Below are 6,928 nucleotides of genomic sequence, written 5' to 3' on the forward strand. Positions count from 1 at the left end.
CAATAATGCAGCTACGGTCACCGGAACTCAGTACAAATCAATTGGTTTTGAGTACTGTAAAATGTTATCATTGTGGAAAGACAACGCACGATCAGAACCAGTGTTGGTTTAAAAACCAAGAATGCAGAACGTGTGGCAGGCTTGGCCACATAGCTAAAGTATGCCGGTCAGGAAAGAAGACCAGCAACAAAAAGTCACCGCAAGGAAAATACATAAAGGTACACAAGGTGACAAAGAACAGTTTGAACAAACAGGAGTCAGATTCAGACGCCAGCAGTAATGAACTGGGTAGCTTAAGAGTACACAACGTTGGTAAGGATGCAGATCTCCAGACAATTTGGGTCACTCTTCAGATAGCAGGAGTCCAAGTAAAGATGGAATTGGACACTGGATCGGCATTGACGGTCATGAATAAGAAAGATTACAAAAGGTTATTCCAACATATTCCCCTACGGGATACGGAGTTATATTGAAAACATACACGGGGCAAAGAGTGTACCCCATCGGAAAGATAGAGGTAAAAGTGGTCCACAAGGGCAAAGAAAGCCAAGTAATGGACTTATATGTGCTACCTGAAGGAGGTCCACCACTACTGGGATGGGAGTGGATTAGGAAAATGAATATGGACTGGCACTCCTTAAAGGCACTAACGGTAGATTCCGGGGAAACAGATGTCAAACCTAAACAATTGTCCAGAATATTGGATGATGCTAAAGAGGTGTTCCAGCAGGGACTGGGAACACTGAGAGGAATTACGGCAAACATCAAGATTGATGAACATGCACACCCAAAATTTTTCAAAGCCAGACCGGTACCCTATGCAATACGACCTGCTGTAGAAGCGGAACTGGAAGCGCTAGAACGTTCAGGTATACTGTCTAAGGTAGATTGGAGTGAGTGGGCTACGCCCATTGTTCCCGTTATGAAACATCCTTCGAGCAACAAGCCAGGAGAACCAGGGAAGGTTCGCATCTGTGGAGACTTCAAGATCACCGTTAATCCGGTGCTTCACACGGTGCAGTATCCGCTTCCGCGGATTGAGGATATTTTTGCTTCGTTGTCTGGCGGGAAACACTTCACCAAGATAGACCTGGCACAGGCGTACTTGCAGATGGAGGTTGAAGAAGAGTCACGCCAGTACCTCACGATCAACACGCATAGAGGTTTGTACCGGTATAATAGGCTGGTTTTTGGAGTGGCATCGGCTCCAGCAATTTGGCAGAGGGCCATGGAGCAGGTATTACAGGGAATTCCAGGCACACAATGTTACCTGGATGATATTCTGATTACAGGAGATGGTGATGAAGAACACCTCGCAAACTTGGAACTGGTGCTCAACAGACTGAAAGAGTATGGACTTAGAGTTAATCGGCAGAAATGTGAGTTCTTTCAGAAGCGGATCTCGTACTGTGGTCATGTCATTGACCGGGAGGGGCTTCATAAGTCTCCTGACAAGATAGAGGCAGTTGTAAAGGCTCCCGCTCCGGATAATGTCTCTCAGTTGAGGTCGTTTCTAGGTTTGATTAACTATTACCATAAGTTTCTACCGAATCTATCCACGGTACTGCACCCGCTGCACGCTCTTTTACAGAAGGGGGTACCATGGGAATGGAGCGAAAACTGTAAGAAGGCATTTCGCAAAAGCAAAGAATTGATCACCTCAGAGGAAGTGTTGGCTCACTTCAACCCAACACTGCCTATTCGGTTGGCTTGTGATGCTTCTCCATATGGTATTGGGGCAGTACTCTCACACAAGTTGCCAAATGGCATGGAAAGGCCAGTCGCGTTTCCATCCAGATCATTGACCTCCGCTGAGCGCAACTATGCGCAGATCAATAGGGAGGCTCTCAGCCATGTATGGGGAGTGAAGAAGTTTAATCATTACCTGCAGGGCCAAAAATTCACACTTCTGACAGACCATCAGCCGTTGGTATCCATTTTTAACCCTAAGAAGGGTGTTTCGGTGATGACAGCACAGAGAGTCCAGAGATGGTCCCTTTTCCTAGGGGCACATCAATATCAAATAGAATTCAAAGGTACAAAGCAGCATGGCAATGCTGATGGGCTGTCACGCCTGCCACTACCTGAAGAAGAAGAGACGACGAAAGTTGACCCTGTTGAGTTATTTCATTCGACCATCATCGAGTGTTTACCAGTCACCAATGCAAGTATTGAAAGAGAAACCAGAAACGACCCGACACTGTCCCGAGTCTATGAGGTGACAGTGAAGGGATGGCCAACACATGGTGATCCTCTGTTACCGGCATTCTCGGCAAGGCGAGACCAGCTGTCCGTCTGCCATGGTACTTTGATGTACGGGACAAGAGTGATTATTCCTCCCAAGTTAAGGGAAAGAGTTCTAAAGGAACTGCATGAAGGTCATCTGGGGGGAGTTAAGATGAAAAGCCTTGCTAGGGCTTATGTATGGTGGCCGGGTATTGACCAACAGATAGAGGAGTTGACGAAAAGCTGCGCTGGGTGCCAAAAAGTGCAAAATGCACCTCCGATCGCCCCGCTACACCCATGGGAATGGCCTTCAGCCCCATGGCAACGCGTACATATTGACTTTGCTGGTCCATTCATGGACTCCATGTTCCTAATTGCGGTGGACGCACATTCCAAATGGCCAGACGTGATCAAGATGAATACCACTACTTCAGAAAAGACAATTGCGGTGTTAAGAACAATATTCGCAAGGAACGGATTGCCAGAACAGATATGTTCGGACAACGGACCACAGTTCGTGTCGGAAGAATTCCAAAAATTCTTAAAGAAGAATGGGGTGAAACATTATACCTCTGCCCCATATCATCCGGTGACAAACGGGTTGGCCGAGAGATTTGTCCAAACATTCAAAAAGGCAATAAAGGCCATGAACGATGATCAGATTCCGCTACAGCACAAGGTGGACAATTTCCTAATGGCATATCGAAACGCCGCTCATGCAGTGACTAACCAAAGTCCTGCCATGATGTTTTATAACAGGAGGTTGCGGTCCAGGTTGGACTTGTTAAAACTAAATGTGCGGAGGGAAGTGGAAAACAAACAGTTCCGGCATATTAATAACAAGACCACTCGAAGTTTCGACGTAGGACTACCAGTGTTGGCAAGGGGCTATGGAAACGAAAAATGGCAGTCCGGAACAATTCGGGCCAGACAAGGACCTCTGATGTACACAGTAGATATTGGTAACAATGTGATAAGGCGTCATGCGGATCAACTGGTAGAATCGAGAGCAAGGGTCGAACCCATGGTTGCGACAGAGACAACTGTGGAAGACGTTAATGAACCTGAAGCATCTACCTCGGCAGGGAATGTACCTGATGATGACGTCCAATACATAGGAAACCAACTAGAGGAGTCACCTCAGCAACAAGAATCAGAGACCACTGAAAGGCGTTATCCAACCCGAATCAGAAGGCCTCCTGAGAGACTGAACCTTTGAACTGTTTATACCTGAAGTTATATATGTATATATGTTATTATGTTATGTTAAATGGGGATATGACTGTTAAGCTAAAAAGGGAGGATTGTGGTGTATGTAACCTGTTCCACCTTAAGAGAACTTAAGCCTGTTCCACCTTAAGAGATGTACTACTTTCTCTGGCTGCTGTATACGTAATACCGGTGGTGACCACCGGTATATAAGTACTGTGTAGTGATATTGCTGTTAGTATAGCCCTGACCTCCAACTAGTAAAGACCTGTTGAAACGTTATTCTTGTAGTCTGTGTCAGTAATTAATCTTAAATACAACTAGAACACACAGACTTAACAGCTGCGACGTTATCAGCTTGCACTTTCAGCAGCTTAGTGGGCAAACCTTGTTTTGAGCTGAAGGGTGCAGGGGCAAGTCTAACTCATAGAAACATAGAAACATAGAAGATAGGAGCAGGAGTAGGCCATTCGGCCCCTCGAGCCTGCTCCGCCATTCAATGCGATCATGGCTGATCATCCAAGTTCAGTACCCAGTCCCTGCTTTCTCCCCATACCCCTTGATCCCTTTAGCCTTAAGAAATATATCCAACTCCTTCTTGAATATATTTAATGAATTGGTCTCGACTGCCTTCTGTGGTAGAGAATTCCACAGGTTCACCACTCTCTGGGTGAAGATATTCCTCCTAATTTCTGTCCTAAAAGGCCTACCCCTTATCCTTAGACTGTGACCCCTGGTTCTGGATTCCCCGACCATCGGGAACATCCTCCCTGCATCTAGTCTGTCCAGTCCTGCCAGAATTTTATAAGTTTCAATGAGATCCCCTCTCATTCTTCTAAACTCCAGTGAGCACAAGCCCAATCGACCCAATCTCTCTTCATACGTCATTCCTGCCATCCCAGGTATCAGCCTGGTGAATCTTCTCTGAACTCCTTCCATGGCAAGAATATCCTTCCTCAGATAAGGCGACCAAAACTGTACACAATACTCAAGATGTGGTCTCACCAAGGTCCTGTACAACTGCAGCAAGACATCCTTGTTCCTGTACTCAAACCCTCTCGCTATGAAGGCCAACATAGCATTTGCCTTCTTAACCGCCTGCTGCACCTGCATGCTTACCTTCAGTGACTGGTGCACAAGGACACCCAGGTCTCGTTGCACTTCCCCTTCTCCCAATCTATTGCCATTCAGATAATAATCTGCCTTCCTGTTTTTGACACCAAAGTGGATAACCTCACATTTATCCATGTTATATTGCATCTGCCATGCTTCTGCCCAAACACCCAAACTGTCCAAATCATACTGGAGTTTCTCGGCATCCTCCTCACAGCACACACGTCCACCCAGCTTTGTGTCATCTGCAAATTTGGAGATATTACATCTAGTTCCCTTGTCTAGATCATTAATATATATTGTGAATAGCTGGGGTCCAAGGACCGATCCCTGCGGTACCCCACTAGTCACTGCCTGCCACTCTGAAAAAGACCCGTTTATTCCAACTCTTTGTTTTCTATCTGCCAACCACTTCTCTATCCAAGTCAATACCATGCCCCCAATCCCATGTGCCTTAACTTTACACGTTAATCTCTTATGTGGGACCTTATCGAAAGCCTTCTGAATGTCCAAATGCACCACGTCCACTGGTTCTCCCTTATCTATTTTACTAGTTACATCCTCAAAAAATTCCAGTAGATTAGTCAAGCACGATTTACCTTTTGTAAATCCATGTTGACTTTGTCCGATCCTGTCACTGTTTTCCAAGTGATCTGCTATTACATCTTTTATAATGGACTCTAGCATTTTCCCCACCGATGTCAGGCTTACTAGTCTGTAATTCCCCGTTTTCTCTCTACCACCTTTTTTGAATGTAAGAAGTCACACAACACCAGGTTATAGTCCAACAGCTTTATTTGAATCACCTGACAAAGGAGCGGTGCTCCGAAAGCTTGTGATTTCAAATAAAGCTGTTGGACTATAACCTGGTGTTGTGTGACTTCTTACATTTGTCCGCCCCAGTCCAACTCCGGCATCTCCACACCATTTTGAATAGTGGGGTAACATTAGCTACCCTCCAATCCATGGGTACTATTCCAGATTCCATCGAATGTTGGAAGATGACCAGCAATGCATCTATTATTTCTAGGGCCACTTCCTTAAGTGCACTAGGATGTAGATTATCAGGCCCTGGGAATTTATCGGCCTTCAATCCCATCAATTTCCCTAACACCATTTCCCTACAAATACTGATTTCTTTCAGTTCTCATGGCAGATATCGTTAGATACCCTGCTACAGCAAAATCTGGCCCAAGATCTTTGTGCAGAGTTTGACACCTGTTTCCCTGTGCAGTTCATCCTTTTCTTGAAATAATATTTATCTTCTCCCCTTGTTTCTACATTTCTCACTTTTCCTCTCTCCTCCCCCCTCCCACACAAACCCTGAGGCCTACACACAGCTCAGCAGGCAGGAAGCCTAACCGCAGATTTCTGCATCACTGTCAATAATCCCCAGTCCAAAACAAATCTCGCGTGCAGCTCCTACGCTTGTGGAGCTGAATGGCCTCCGTTGTCAGGAATATGTTGCAGTGAAGGCTTGGCAATTGCTGTGAGTTTTATTCAATAGTTTCTTTTCAGACTGCTCAGGATTTAGCTGCTGCTATAACCTGAATTCAGAGGGGGCAATATTTACCCCGAGTGGGCATCGGGTGTGCGGTGGGCGGTTTGATTGTGCCGCCCACAGAATGCCATTATCGTCATGTCCGAGGCATCATTTACATTGGAATGTTGAGCGCTGTTCCAAACCTTCCCTTTTCTCAAGCGGCTGGAAGAGGCCACACTATGGACCATCGGTTAGGCTGCTCAATGGGGGGAATTTTAACCCCCAAAAACTGTCAGAATTTTAAAAATGTTAAAATTGCAAACTCGAACCCAACTCACCTCGATCCCTCCCACCTCTGGCTTTAACGGAGGTGGGATTTTGGGGGGGGGACGGTGACCAATCTGCTCACAGGAGGCAGGTCCATCATTTAAATACTTTAATGAGGCTACATGCTTCACATTATACCTCTCTTCCAGCTTCAATGTTTGCCAGCTAGGTTTCCCGGGCCTCAGGAAACCTGGCAGCTAAGGGGAAGCAGTGACTGCTGGATGGAAGAAGTAAGTGCCTTTCCAGCACTGGTTGTGGGCCAAGAGGAGCAGGACTGCTTCCCCCTGGTCCACCAAGCTATCCTGTTAATCTCCCCAGTGATCGGACGCCCCCCATGATCACTGATTCTCCCCAACTCTTCATTTATCCCTCCAATCTCTCTATGGAACTTATCTTCCCCTCCGATCGCTCTCCAACCCCCCATCGCCATCTCTGATCTCTCTCTGTCTCCCATCTCCCCCTTCGATATCTCTCCCAACCCCCCATCTCTCCCTCTGATCTCTATCTTACCCCCATTTCTCCTTCTGATCTCTCGCCGACCCCCATCTCTCCCTCCAATATCTCTCCGAA

The sequence above is a fragment of the Somniosus microcephalus genome, chromosome 4 (assembly GCF_052327205.1).
Source record: "Somniosus microcephalus isolate GS21.2 chromosome 4, FLI_Smic_1.0, whole genome shotgun sequence".
Lineage (NCBI taxonomy): Eukaryota > Metazoa > Chordata > Chondrichthyes > Squaliformes > Somniosidae > Somniosus > Somniosus microcephalus.